Here is a 13,821-nt window from a genome sequence, read left to right on the forward strand (position 1 = left end):
GTTTAGTTTGCAGCTGACCGATGCCGCCTCACCCTTCTCATCTCTTCTCAGGTGTCACTTGGTCAAGAAAGCGTCCCCTTACCTACTCAGCTCATCACGTCCCCCTACCGTAGCTCACGTGACACCACGCACCTCTCGCTTATGGCCGTCATCGCCTTTCCCATCCAGTTTCAGGTAGGTAAGTTTACCCCGTGGTGGTCCGTGAGGAAGAAGAGATCACGCCTCTTTGGCTTACTCTTGATTCCCAGCGACTAGCCCGGTTACTGATAACCTCTGTTAGAGGGAGAAAGGAATGCACCCGATCCCTGGTGAAGCCCTGAGCGTTTTCCTTTCTAGTGTCCCTCGTACTCCTCCCTGCCATCTGTGTCGCCCTTACTCGGCGTCTACCGTTTATGAGTTTACACCTGGGTTACGGTGACTGCTTCGGAGAATCGCATGCCTTTCTATCTCCCTCGCTGCGACCTCTCCTACACCTCCCAGGGCTCTTGGGTTATGCCCTTGCCCTCGTCCGAGCCGTCCGTGGCACCCGCTGTCAACCCCGTACGGCCAAGCTCCGAAGACTGACACTCAAGGCCCTCCGTAATATGGCTTCAGTTTCACTTTCCAGACGTGTCAAGAAAGAACGGGGTCTAAGTATCTGTGCACCTCTGCTCCGTTTCATATCTACCCACGAGGTTAATTTTTTTGTTTCTTCCAGTCCGCCTATTTTGCACCTCCTTCTCTGGGAAGACTTCACTGAGAATCCAAGCGATTTCTGGATCCCTTCTCTCCCCTGGAGCTGCAAACACTTTAACAGGACATGTGCGGAACTGCCGTAAGGTAATCTACATCTTGTCTCCCTCTCTGGTACCTAACCTCCCTGCGAATGAGGGTACGTCTCCGTGTTCTGTGCGGGTTTTCAGCCCAGGACTCTCTACGCGTAGTGGATATTTGATTTGGTAAGTGAACGAATAAGTGGATGAGTCACCGAGATGAGGGTGTTGTCTCATTCTTTCTCTCTTCCTCCACTTTCAAGTTTCTTTAGTTAGTTTCCTCAGACAAAAGGTTTCTTTGTAGCTACACAGTGGCCAGGTCCACAGAACGTTGCAGATAGCTGCTGAAAACAGCCCTCCTCCACCTGAGAATGGCTTGCTCTCCCTCTCAAGCGGAGAGAGCTGGGATTCGATATTTAATGAAGTGCCTCTGTCCACTTGGCATTGAGAGGCACTAGGGGGCGTTAGTGCTCTGCACCCGGCGAAATGCCTGTTTCGTTTGTGATTTTCCTTTGTGAAAAACAACTATCCACAGAGTGTTTTGTGCCGATTTTCCATCCTTTTAGACGGACGGAAAGCATTTTACCCACGTAGAAACAGAGAACGAATAGAAAGAGCGTTGCATTACGTTCAATAAAAGCTTAGGGCGGTCTCGGTGGTACGTTAGTGAGGTTATCTGGGGACACCTTAGCCACGTACATTGTGTTGGAGAGGCACCGAGAATTCAGGAGTTCTCAAAGTTCGAGGACACAGTTGCCTTACACGTAGGCACGGTGGCAGCCGTGGACATGGCAGTGATTTGGAGAACGTTGTATTAGTCAGCTCTTGCTGCGATAATGCTTTGCAACAAATCTCCCCAAAACTCACTTACATAAAGAGGCATCTAGTTTTCTGGGACCTGTGGGCTAGCTGCAGCGGCTCTCTTGTAGACCTCTCGATGGCGGGTGTCGCTCCATGCCGTGGGTCAGTTTGAGGTCTGTCCCGCACACCTTACCGTGGAGCCCAACTGTGAGGCTGCAGGTCCCTGTCTTCTCGCAGAGTTCGGTGAAACGTAAGAGGTGAACCCAACCACACAAGCCCACGTAAGGCCTCTGCGACTCACTTAAGGCCATCGTGACTTCCCTTGGCCTCCTGGGAACCCCCTGGCCCCAGGATGCAGCTTCCGTAGCCCAGGGCAACCGGCGGAGGGGGGGCGGGCGGGGCTGCAGGAGGGTGGAACTCCGAGGTCACAGAGGGTGTGGGTGTGGCCACCTCTGCTGTGACTGAACCAAGGGCAGGGGGGCAGGGGGTCCAGGGCAGGGCCCTCAGAGCCCGGTAGGCCCAGGGGGGCGGCGCAAGCACCTAGGCCCAGGCCGAAGAGCGCCTTCTTGGTACGCGCGGCAGGCCGGCCTCTCGCCTTGCCACTCAGGCCGCCCTCCCACTTGAAGTGTGTGTGGCACGCGTCCGCGGGGTACACCTCGCTGCACAGGTAGCCACGGGGCTGGGCGTCGTAGCTTCCTGCGAGGCGGCCGGAGGTCCCGCAGGCGGGTGGGTCCCTGGGACAGACGCGCGGAGCGGCTCCTGCCCGGCCCCCCTGAGAACCGTCGCCGTTCCGTAAGGCGGGGCGCCTGCTTCAGAATGTAAAATCACGTGTCCGCTCCATCGATACGCCGTTTAGTTTACCAGGCAAGACTTTCTTGGTGAAAGAAGCAGCCTTGCCTTGCATCCTCGAGCAGGCTTCTCAGCTGGCTGTGCACCGGTACTCTCTCTCTGGGTGTGCTAGTCCGCAGGGCAGGGCATCGCCTGGGCAGGGTGGAGCGTGATCTCTGCGGCCTCGTCTTGCAGCTCTTTCCTTCCATTCTCAGTCATCCTGCCCACAGTGGCCTCCTCTCAGGCCTGCATACTTACAACGGCGCATGGCCCGTGCTGCCCCTATGCAGGCAGTGTCCCTCTGTTTAGTTTGCAGCTGACCGATGCCACCTCACCCTTCTCATCTCTTCTCAGGTGTCACTTGGTCAAGAAAGCGTCCCCTTACCTACTCAGCTCATCACGTCCCCCTACCGTAGCTCACGTGACACCACGCACCTCTCGCTTATGGCCGTCATCGCCTTTCCCATCCAGTTTCAGGTAGGTAAGTTTACCCCGTGGTGGTCCGTGAGGAAGAAGAGATCACGCCTGTTTGGCTTACTCTTGATTCCCAGCGACTAGCCCGGTTACTGATAACCTCTGTTAGAGGGAGAAAGGAATGCACCCGATCCCTGGTGAAGCCCTGAGCGTTTTCCTTTCTAGTGTCCCTCGTACTCCTCCCTGCCATCTGTGTCGCCCTTACTCGGCGTCTACCGTTTATGAGTTTACACCTGGGTTACGGTGACTGCTTCGGAGAATCGCATGCCTTTCTATCTCCCTCGCTGCGACCTCTCCTACACCTCCCAGGGCTCTTGGGTTATGCCCTTGCCCTCGTCCGAGCCGTCCGTGGCACCCGCTGTCAACCCCGTACGGCCAAGCTCCGAAGACTGACACTCAAGGCCCTCCGTAATTTGGCTTCAGTTTCACTTTCCAGACGTGTCAAGAAAGAACGGGGTCTAAGTATCTGTGAACCTCTGCTCCGTTTCATATCTACCCACGAGGTTAATTTTTTTGTTTCTTCCAGTCCGCCTATTTTGCACCTCCTTCTCTGGGAAGACTTCACTGAGAATCCAAGCGATTTCTGGATCCCTTCTCTCCCCTGGAGCTGCAAACACTTTAACAGGACATGTGCGGAACTGCCGTAAGGTAATCTACATCTTGTCTCCCTCTCTGGTACCTAACCTCCCTGCGAATGGGGGTACGTCTCCGTGTTCTGTGCGGGTTTTCAGCCCAGGACTCTCTACGCGTAGTGGATATTTGATTTGGTAAGTGAACGAATAAGTGGATGAGTCACCGAGATGAGGGTGTTGTCTCATTCTTTCTCTCTTCCTCCACTTTCAAGTTTCTTTAGTTAGGTTCCTCAGACAAAAGGTTTCCTTGTAGCTACACAGTGGCCAGGTCCACAGAACGTTGCAGATAGCTGCTGAAAACAGCCCTCCTCCACCTGAGAATGGCTTGCTCTCCCTCTCAAGCGGAGAGAGCTGGGATTCGATATTTAATGAAGTGCCTCTGTCCACTTGGCATTGAGAGGCACTAGGGGGCGTTAGTGCTCTGCACCCGGCGAAATGCCTGTTTCGTTTGTGATTTTCCTTTGTGAAAAACAACTATCCACAGAGTGTTTTGTGCCGATTTTCCATCCTTTTAGACTGACGGAAAGCATTTTACCCACGTAGAAACAGAGAACGAATAGAAAGAGCGTTGCATTACGTTCAATAAAAGCTTAGGGCGGTCTCGGTGGTACGTTAGTGAGGTTATCTGGGGACACCTTAGCCACGTACATTGTGTTGGAGAGGCACCGAGAATTCAGGAGTTCTCAAAGTTCGAGGACACAGTTGCCTTACACGTAGGCACGGTGGCAGCCGTGGACATGGCAGTGATTTGGAGAACGTTGTATTAGTCAGCTCTTGCTGCGATAATGCTTTGCAACAAATCTCCCCAAAACTCACTTACATAAAGAGGCATCTAGTTTTCTGGGACCTGTGGGCTAGCTGCAGCGGCTCTCTTGTAGACCTCTCGATGGCGGGTGTCGCTCCATGCCGTGGGTCAGTTTGAGGTCTGTCCCGCACACCTTACCGTGGAGCCCAACTGTGAGGCTGCAGGTCCCTGTCTTCTCGCAGAGTTCGGTGAAACGTAAGAGGTGAACCCAACCACACAAGCCCACGTAAGGCCTCTGCGACTCACTTAAGGCCATCGTGTCTTCCCTTGGCCTCCTGGGAACCCCCTGGCCCCAGGAGGCAGCTTCCGTAGCCCAGGGCAACCGGCGGAGGGGGGGCGGGCGGGGCTGCAGGAGGGTGGAACGCCGAGGTCACAGAGGGTGTGGGTGTGGCCACCTCTGCTGTGACTGAACCAAGGGCAGGGGGGCAGGGGGTCCAGGGCAGGGCCCTCAGAGCCCGGTAGGCCCAGGGGGGCGGCGCAAGCACCTAGGCCCAGGCCGAAGAGCGCCTTCTTGGTACGCGCGGCAGGCCGGCCTCTCGCCTTGCCACTCAGGCCGCCCTCCCACTTGAAGTGTGTGTGGCACGCGTCCGCGGAGTACACCTCGCTGCACAGGTAGCCACGGGGCTGGGTGTCGTAGCTTCCTGCGAGGCGGCCGGAGGTCCCGCAGGCGGGTGGGTCCCTGGGACAGACGCGCGGAGCGGCTCCTGCCCGGCCCCCCTGAGAACCGTCGCCGTTCCGTAAGGCGGGGCGCCTGCTTCAGAATGTAAAATCACGTGTCCGCTCCATCGATACGCCGTTTAGTTTACCAGGCAAGACTTTCTTGGTGAAAGAAGCAGCCTTGCCTTGCATTCTCGAGCAGGCTTCTCAGCTGGCTGTGCACCGGTACTCTCTCTCTGGGTGTGCTAGTCCGCAGGGCAGGGCATCGCCTGGGCAGGGTGGAGCGTGATCTCTGTGGCCTCGTCTTGCAGCTCCTTCCTTCCATTCTCAGTCATCCTGCCCACAGTGGCCTCCTCTCAGGCCTGCATACTTACAACGGCGCATGGCCCGTGCTGCCCCTCTGCAGGCAGTGTCCCTCTGTTTACTTTGCAGCTGACCGATGCCGCCTCACCCTTCTCATCTCTTCTCAGGTGTCACTTGGTCAAGAAAGCGTCCCCTTACCTACTCAGCTCATCACGTCCCCCTACCGTAGCTCACGTGACACCACGCACCTCTCGCTTATGGCCGTCATCGCCTTTCCCATCCAGTTTCAGGTAGGTAAGTTTACCCCGTGGTGGTCCGTGAGGAAGAAGAGATCACGCCTCTTTGGCTTACTCTTGATTCCCAGCGACTAGCCCGGTTACTGATAACCTCTGTTAGAGGGAGAAAGGAATGCACCCGATCCCTGGTGAAGCCCTGAGCGTTTTCCTTTCTAGTGTCCCTCGTACTCCTCCCTGCCATCTGTGTCGCCCTTACTCGGCGTCTACCGTTTATGAGTTTACACCTGGGTTACGGTGACTGCTTCGGAGAATCGCATGCCTTTCTATCTCCCTCGCTGCGACCTCTCCTACACCTCCCAGGGCTCTTGGGTTATGCCCTTGCCCTCGTCCGAGCCGTCCGTGGCACCCGCTGTCAACCCCGTACGGCCAAGCTCCGAAGACTGACACTCAAGGCCCTCCGTAATTTGGCTTCAGTTTCACTTTCCAGACGTGTCAAGGAAGAACGGGGTCTAAGTATCTGTGAACCTCTGCTCCGTTTCATATCTACCCACGAGGTTAATTTTTTTGTTTCTTCCAGTCCGCCTATTTTGCACCTCCTTCTCTGGGAAGACTTCACTGAGAATCCAAGCGATTTCTGGATCCCTTCTCTCCCCTGGAGCTGCAAACACTTTAACAGGACATGTGCGGAACTGCCGTAAGGTAATCTACATCTTGTCTCCCTCTCTGGTACCTAACCTCCCTGCGAATGGGGGTACGTCTCCGTGTTCTGTGCGGGTTTTCAGCCCAGGACTCTCTACGCGTAGTGGATATTTGATTTGGTAAGTGAACGAATAAGTGGATGAGTCACCGAGATGAGGGTGTTGTCTCATTCTTTCTCTCTTCCTCCACTTTCAAGTTTCTTTAGTTAGGTTCCTCAGACAAAAGGTTTCCTTGTAGCTACACAGTGGCCAGGTCCACAGAACGTTGCAGATAGCTGCTGAAAACAGCCCTCCTCCACCTGAGAATGGCTTGCTCTCCCTCTCAAGCGGAGAGAGCTGGGATTCGATATTTAATGAAGTGCCTCTGTCCACTTGGCATTGAGAGGCACTAGGGGGCGTTAGTGCTCTGCACCCGGCGAAATGCCTGTTTCGTTTGTGATTTTCCTTTGTGAAAAACAACTATCCACAGAGTGTTTTGTGCCGATTTTCCATCCTTTTAGACTGACGGAAAGCATTTTACCCACGTAGAAACAGAGAACGAATAGAAAGAGCGTTGCATTACGTTCAATAAAAGCTTAGGGCGGTCTCGGTGGTACGTTAGTGAGGTTATCTGGGGACACCTTAGCCACGTACATTGTGTTGGAGAGGCACCGAGAATTCAGGAGTTCTCAAAGTTCGAGGACACAGTTGCCTTACACGTAGGCACGGTGGCAGCCGTGGACATGGCAGTGATTTGGAGAACGTTGTATTAGTCAGCTCTTGCTGCGATAATGCTTTGCAACAAATCTCCCCAAAACTCACTTACATAAAGAGGCATCTAGTTTTCTGGGACCTGTGGGCTAGCTGCAGCGGCTCTCTTGTAGACCTCTCGATGGCGGGTGTCGCTCCATGCCGTGGGTCAGTTTGAGGTCTGTCCCGCACACCTTACCGTGGAGCCCAACTGTGAGGCTGCAGGTCCCTGTCTTCTCGCAGAGTTCGGTGAAACGTAAGAGGTGAACCCAACCACACAAGCCCACGTAAGGCCTCTGCGACTCACTTAAGGCCATCGTGTCTTCCCTTGGCCTCCTGGGAACCCCCTGGCCCCAGGAGGCAGCTTCCGTAGCCCAGGGCAACCGGCGGAGGGGGGGCGGGCGGGGCTGCAGGAGGGTGGAACGCCGAGGTCACAGAGGGTGTGGGTGTGGCCACCTCTGCTGTGACTGAACCAAGGGCAGGGGGGCAGGGGGTCCAGGGCAGGGCCCTCAGAGCCCGGTAGGCCCAGGGGGGCGGCGCAAGCACCTAGGCCCAGGCCGAAGAGCGCCTTCTTGGTACGCGCGGCAGGCCGGCCTCTCGCCTTGCCACTCAGGCCGCCCTCCCACTTGAAGTGTGTGTGGCACGCGTCCGCGGAGTACACCTCGCTGCACAGGTAGCCACGGGGCTGGGCGTCGTAGCTTCCTGCGAGGCGGCCGGAGGTCCCGCAGGCGGGTGGGTCCCTGGGACAGACGCGCGGAGCGGCTCCTGCCCGGCCCCCCTGAGAACCGTCGCCGTTCCGTAAGGCGGGGCGCCTGCTTCAGAATGTAAAATCACGTGTCCGCTCCATCGATACGCCGTTTAGTTTACCAGGCAAGACTTTCTTGGTGAAAGAAGCAGCCTTGCCTTGCATCCTCGAGCAGGCTTCTCAGCTGGCTGTGCACCGGTACTCTCTCTCTGGGTGTGCTAGTCCGCAGGGCAGGGCATCGCCTGGGCAGGGTGGAGCGTGATCTCTGCGGCCTCGTCTTGCAGCTCCTTCCTTCCATTCTCAGTCATCCTGCCCACAGTGGCCTCCTCTCAGGCCTGCATACTTACAACGGCGCATGGCCCGTGCTGCCCCTCTGCAGGCAGTGTCCCTCTGTTTAGTTTGCAGCTGACCGATGCCGCCTCACCCTTCTCATCTCTTCTCAGGTGTCACTTGGTCAAGAAAGCGTCCCCTTACCTACTCAGCTCATCACGTCCCCCTACCGTAGCTCACGTGACACCACGCACCTCTCGCTTATGGCCGTCATCGCCTTTCCCATCCAGTTTCAGGTAGGTAAGTTTACCCCGTGGTGGTCCGTGAGGAAGAAGAGATCACGCCTCTTTGGCTTACTCTTGATTCCCAGCGACTAGCCCGGTTACTGATAACCTCTGTTAGAGGGAGAAAGGAATGCACCCGATCCCTGGTGAAGCCCTGAGCGTTTTCCTTTCTAGTGTCCCTCGTACTCCTCCCTGCCATCTGTGTCGCCCTTACTCGACGTCTACCGTTTATGAGTTTACACCTGGGTTACGGTGACTGCTTCGGAGAATCGCATGCCTTTCTATCTCCCTCGCTGCGACCTCTCCTACACCTCCCAGGGCTCTTGGGTTATGCCCTTGCCCTCGTCCGAGCCGTCCGTGGCACCCGCTGTCAACCCCGTACGGCCAAGCTCCGAAGACTGACACTCAAGGCCCTCCGTAATTTGGCTTCAGTTTCACTTTCCAGACGTGTCAAGAAAGAACGGGGTCTAAGTATCTGTGAACCTCTGCTCCGTTTCATATCTACCCACGAGGTTAATTTTTTTGTTTCTTCCAGTCCGCCTATTTTGCACCTCCTTCTCTGGGAAGACTTCACTGAGAATCCAAGCGATTTCTGGATCCCTTCTCTCCCCTGGAGCTGCAAACACTTTAACAGGACATGTGCGGAACTGCCGTAAGGTAATCTACATCTTGTCTCCCTCTCTGGTACCTAACCTCCCTGCGAATGGGGGTACGTCTCCGTGTTCTGTGCGGGTTTTCAGCCCAGGACTCTCTACGCGTAGTGGATATTTGATTTGGTAAGTGAACGAATAAGTGGATGAGTCACCGAGATGAGGGTGTTGTCTCATTCTTTCTCTCTTCCTCCACTTTCAAGTTTCTTTAGTTAGGTTCCTCAGACAAAAGGTTTCCTTGTAGCTACACAGTGGCCAGGTCCACAGAACGTTGCAGATAGCTGCTGAAAACAGCCCTCCTCCACCTGAGAATGGCTTGCTCTCCCTCTCAAGCGGAGAGAGCTGGGATTCGATATTTAATGAAGTGCCTCTGTCCACTTGGCATTGAGAGGCACTAGGGGGCGTTAGTGCTCTGCACCCGGCGAAATGCCTGTTTCGTTTGTGATTTTCCTTTGTGAAAAACAACTATCCACAGAGTGTTTTGTGCCGATTTTCCATCCTTTTAGACTGACGGAAAGCATTTTACCCACGTAGAAACAGAGAACGAATAGAAAGAGCGTTGCATTACGTTCAATAAAAGCTTAGGGCGGTCTCGGTGGTACGTTAGTGAGGTTATCTGGGGACACCTTAGCCACGTACATTGTGTTGGAGAGGCACCGAGAATTCAGGAGTTCTCAAAGTTCGAGGACACAGTTGCCTTACACGTAGGCACGGTGGCAGCCGTGGACATGGCAGTGATTTGGAGAACGTTGTATTAGTCAGCTCTTGCTGCGATAATGCTTTGCAACAAATCTCCCCAAAACTCACTTACATAAAGAGGCATCTAGTTTTCTGGGACCTGTGGGCTAGCTGCAGCGGCTCTCTTGTAGACCTCTCGATGGCGGGTGTCGCTCCATGCCGTGGGTCAGTTTGAGGTCTGTCCCGCACACCTTACCGTGGAGCCCAACTGTGAGGCTGCAGGTCCCTGTCTTCTCGCAGAGTTCGGTGAAACGTAAGAGGTGAACCCAACCACACAAGCCCACGTAAGGCCTCTGCGACTCACTTAAGGCCATCGTGTCTTCCCTTGGCCTCCTGGGAACCCCCTGGCCCCAGGAGGCAGCTTCCGTAGCCCAGGGCAACCGGCGGAGGGGGGGCGGGCGGGGCTGCAGGAGGGTGGAACGCCGAGGTCACAGAGGGTGTGGGTGTGGCCACCTCTGCTGTGACTGAACCAAGGGCAGGGGGGCAGGGGGTCCAGGGCAGGGCCCTCAGAGCCCGGTAGGCCCAGGGGGGCGGCGCAAGCACCTAGGCCCAGGCCGAAGAGCGCCTTCTTGGTACGCGCGGCAGGCCGGCCTCTCGCCTTGCCACTCAGGCCGCCCTCCCACTTGAAGTGTGTGTGGCACGCGTCCGCGGAGTACACCTCGCTGCACAGGTAGCCACGGGGCTGGGCGTCGTAGCTTCCTGCGAGGCGGCCGGAGGTCCCGCAGGCGGGTGGGTCCCTGGGACAGACGCGCGGAGCGGCTCCTGCCCGGCCCCCCTGAGAACCGTCGCCGTTCCGTAAGGCGGGGCGCCTGCTTCAGAATGTACAATCACGTGTCCGCTCCATCGATACGCCGTTTAGTTTACCAGGCAAGACTTTCTTGGTGAAAGAAGCAGCCTTGCCTTGCATCCTCGAGCAGGCTTCTCAGCTGGCTGTGCACCGGTACTCTCTCTCTGGGTGTGCTAGTCCGCAGGGCAGGGCATCGCCTGGGCAGGGTGGAGCGTGATCTCTGCGGCCTCGTCTTGCAGCTCCTTCCTTCCATTCTCAGTCATCCTGCCCACAGTGGCCTCCTCTCAGGCCTGCATACTTACAACGGCGCATGGCCCGTGCTGCCCCTCTGCAGGCAGTGTCCCTCTGTTTAGTTTGCAGCTGACCGATGCCGCCTCACCCTTCTCATCTCTTCTCAGGTGTCACTTGGTCAAGAAAGCGTCCCCTTACCTACTCAGCTCATCACGTCCCCCTACCGTAGCTCACGTGACACCACGCACCTCTCGCTTATGGCCGTCATCGCCTTTCCCATCCAGTTTCAGGTAGGTAAGTTTACCCCGTGGTGGTCCGTGAGGAAGAAGAGATCACGCCTCTTTGGCTTACTCTTGATTCCCAGCGACTAGCCCGGTTACTGATAACCTCTGTTAGAGGGAGAAAGGAATGCACCCGATCCCTGGTGAAGCCCTGAGCGTTTTCCTTTCTAGTGTCCCTCGTACTCCTCCCTGCCATCTGTGTCGCCCTTACTCGGCGTCTACCGTTTATGAGTTTACACCTGGGTTACGGTGACTGCTTCGGAGAATCGCATGCCTTTCTATCTCCCTCGCTGCGACCTCTCCTACACCTCCCAGGGCTCTTGGGTTATGCCCTTGCCCTCGTCCGAGCCGTCCGTGGCACCCGCTGTCAACCCCGTACGGCCAAGCTCCGAAGACTGACACTCAAGGCCCTCCGTAATATGGCTTCAGTTTCACTTTCCAGACGTGTCAAGAAAGAACGGGGTCTAAGTATCTGTGCACCTCTGCTCCGTTTCATATCTACCCACGAGGTTAATTTTTTTGTTTCTTCCAGTCCGCCTATTTTGCACCTCCTTCTCTGGGAAGACTTCACTGAGAATCCAAGCGATTTCTGGATCCCTTCTCTCCCCTGGAGCTGCAAACACTTTAACAGGACATGTGCGGAACTGCCGTAAGGTAATCTACATCTTGTCTCCCTCTCTGGTACCTAACCTCCCTGCGAATGAGGGTACGTCTCCGTGTTCTGTGCGGGTTTTCAGCCCAGGACTCTCTACGCGTAGTGGATATTTGATTTGGTAAGTGAACGAATAAGTGGATGAGTCACCGAGATGAGGGTGTTGTCTCATTCTTTCTCTCTTCCTCCACTTTCAAGTTTCTTTAGTTAGTTTCCTCAGACAAAAGGTTTCTTTGTAGCTACACAGTGGCCAGGTCCACAGAACGTTGCAGATAGCTGCTGAAAACAGCCCTCCTCCACCTGAGAATGGCTTGCTCTCCCTCTCAAGCGGAGAGAGCTGGGATTCGATATTTAATGAAGTGCCTCTGTCCACTTGGCATTGAGAGGCACTAGGGGGCGTTAGTGCTCTGCACCCGGCGAAATGCCTGTTTCGTTTGTGATTTTCCTTTGTGAAAAACAACTATCCACAGAGTGTTTTGTGCCGATTTTCCATCCTTTTAGACGGACGGAAAGCATTTTACCCACGTAGAAACAGAGAACGAATAGAAAGAGCGTTGCATTACGTTCAATAAAAGCTTAGGGCGGTCTCGGTGGTACGTTAGTGAGGTTATCTGGGGACACCTTAGCCACGTACATTGTGTTGGAGAGGCACCGAGAATTCAGGAGTTCTCAAAGTTCGAGGACACAGTTGCCTTACACGTAGGCACGGTGGCAGCCGTGGACATGGCAGTGATTTGGAGAACGTTGTATTAGTCAGCTCTTGCTGCGATAATGCTTTGCAACAAATCTCCCCAAAACTCACTTACATAAAGAGGCATCTAGTTTTCTGGGACCTGTGGGCTAGCTGCAGCGGCTCTCTTGTAGACCTCTCGATGGCGGGTGTCGCTCCATGCCGTGGGTCAGTTTGAGGTCTGTCCCGCACACCTTACCGTGGAGCCCAACTGTGAGGCTGCAGGTCCCTGTCTTCTCGCAGAGTTCGGTGAAACGTAAGAGGTGAACCCAACCACACAAGCCCACGTAAGGCCTCTGCGACTCACTTAAGGCCATCGTGACTTCCCTTGGCCTCCTGGGAACCCCCTGGCCCCAGGATGCAGCTTCCGTAGCCCAGGGCAACCGGCGGAGGGGGGGCGGGCGGGGCTGCAGGAGGGTGGAACGCCGAGGTCACAGAGGGTGTGGGTGTGGCCACCTCTGCTGTGACTGAACCAAGGGCAGGGGGGCAGGGGGTCCAGGGCAGGGCCCTCAGAGCCCGGTAGGCCCAGGGGGGCGGCGCAAGCACCTAGGCCCAGGCCGAAGAGCGCCTTCTTGGTACGCGTGGCAGGCCGGCCTCTCGCCTTGCCACTCAGGCCGCCCTCCCACTTGAAGTGTGTGTGGCACGCGTCCGCGGGGTACACCTCGCTGCACAGGTAGCCACGGGGCTGGGCGTCGTAGCTTCCTGCGAGGCGGCCGGAGGTCCCGCAGGCGGGTGGGTCCCTGGGACAGACGCGCGGAGCGGCTCCTGCCCGGCCCCCCTGAGAACCGTCGCCGTTCCGTAAGGCGGGGCGCCTGCTTCAGAATGTAAAATCACGTGTCCGCTCCATCGATACGCCGTTTAGTTTACCAGGCAAGACTTTCTTGGTGAAAGAAGCAGCCTTGCCTTGCATCCTCGAGCAGGCTTCTCAGCTGGCTGTGCACCGGTACTCTCTCTCTGGGTGTGCTAGTCCGCAGGGCAGGGCATCGCCTGGGCAGGGTGGAGCGTGATCTCTGCGGCCTCGTCTTGCAGCTCCTTCCTTCCATTCTCAGTCATCCTGCCCACAGTGGCCTCCTCTCAGGCCTGCATACTTACAACGGCGCATGGCCCGTGCTGCCCCTCTGCAGGCAGTGTCCCTCTGTTTAGTTTGCAGCTGACCGATGCCGCCTCACCCTTCTCATCTCTTCTCAGGTGTCACTTGGTCAAGAAAGCGTCCCCTTACCTACTCAGCTCATCACGTCCCCCTACCGTAGCTCACGTGACACCACGCACCTCTCGCTTATGGCCGTCATCGCCTTTCCCATCCAGTTTCAGGTAGGTAAGTTTACCCCGTGGTGGTCCGTGAGGAAGAAGAGATCACGCCTGTTTGGCTTACTCTTGATTCCCAGCGACTAGCCCGGTTACTGATAACCTCTGTTAGAGGGAGAAAGGAATGCACCCGATCCCTGGTGAAGCCCTGAGCGTTTTCCTTTCTAGTGTCCCTCGTACTCCTCCCTGCCATCTGTGTCGCCCTTACTCGGCGTCTACCGTTTATGAGTTTA

Source organism: Stenella coeruleoalba (assembly GCF_951394435.1).
Source record: "Stenella coeruleoalba genome assembly, chromosome: 1".
Lineage (NCBI taxonomy): Eukaryota > Metazoa > Chordata > Mammalia > Artiodactyla > Delphinidae > Stenella > Stenella coeruleoalba.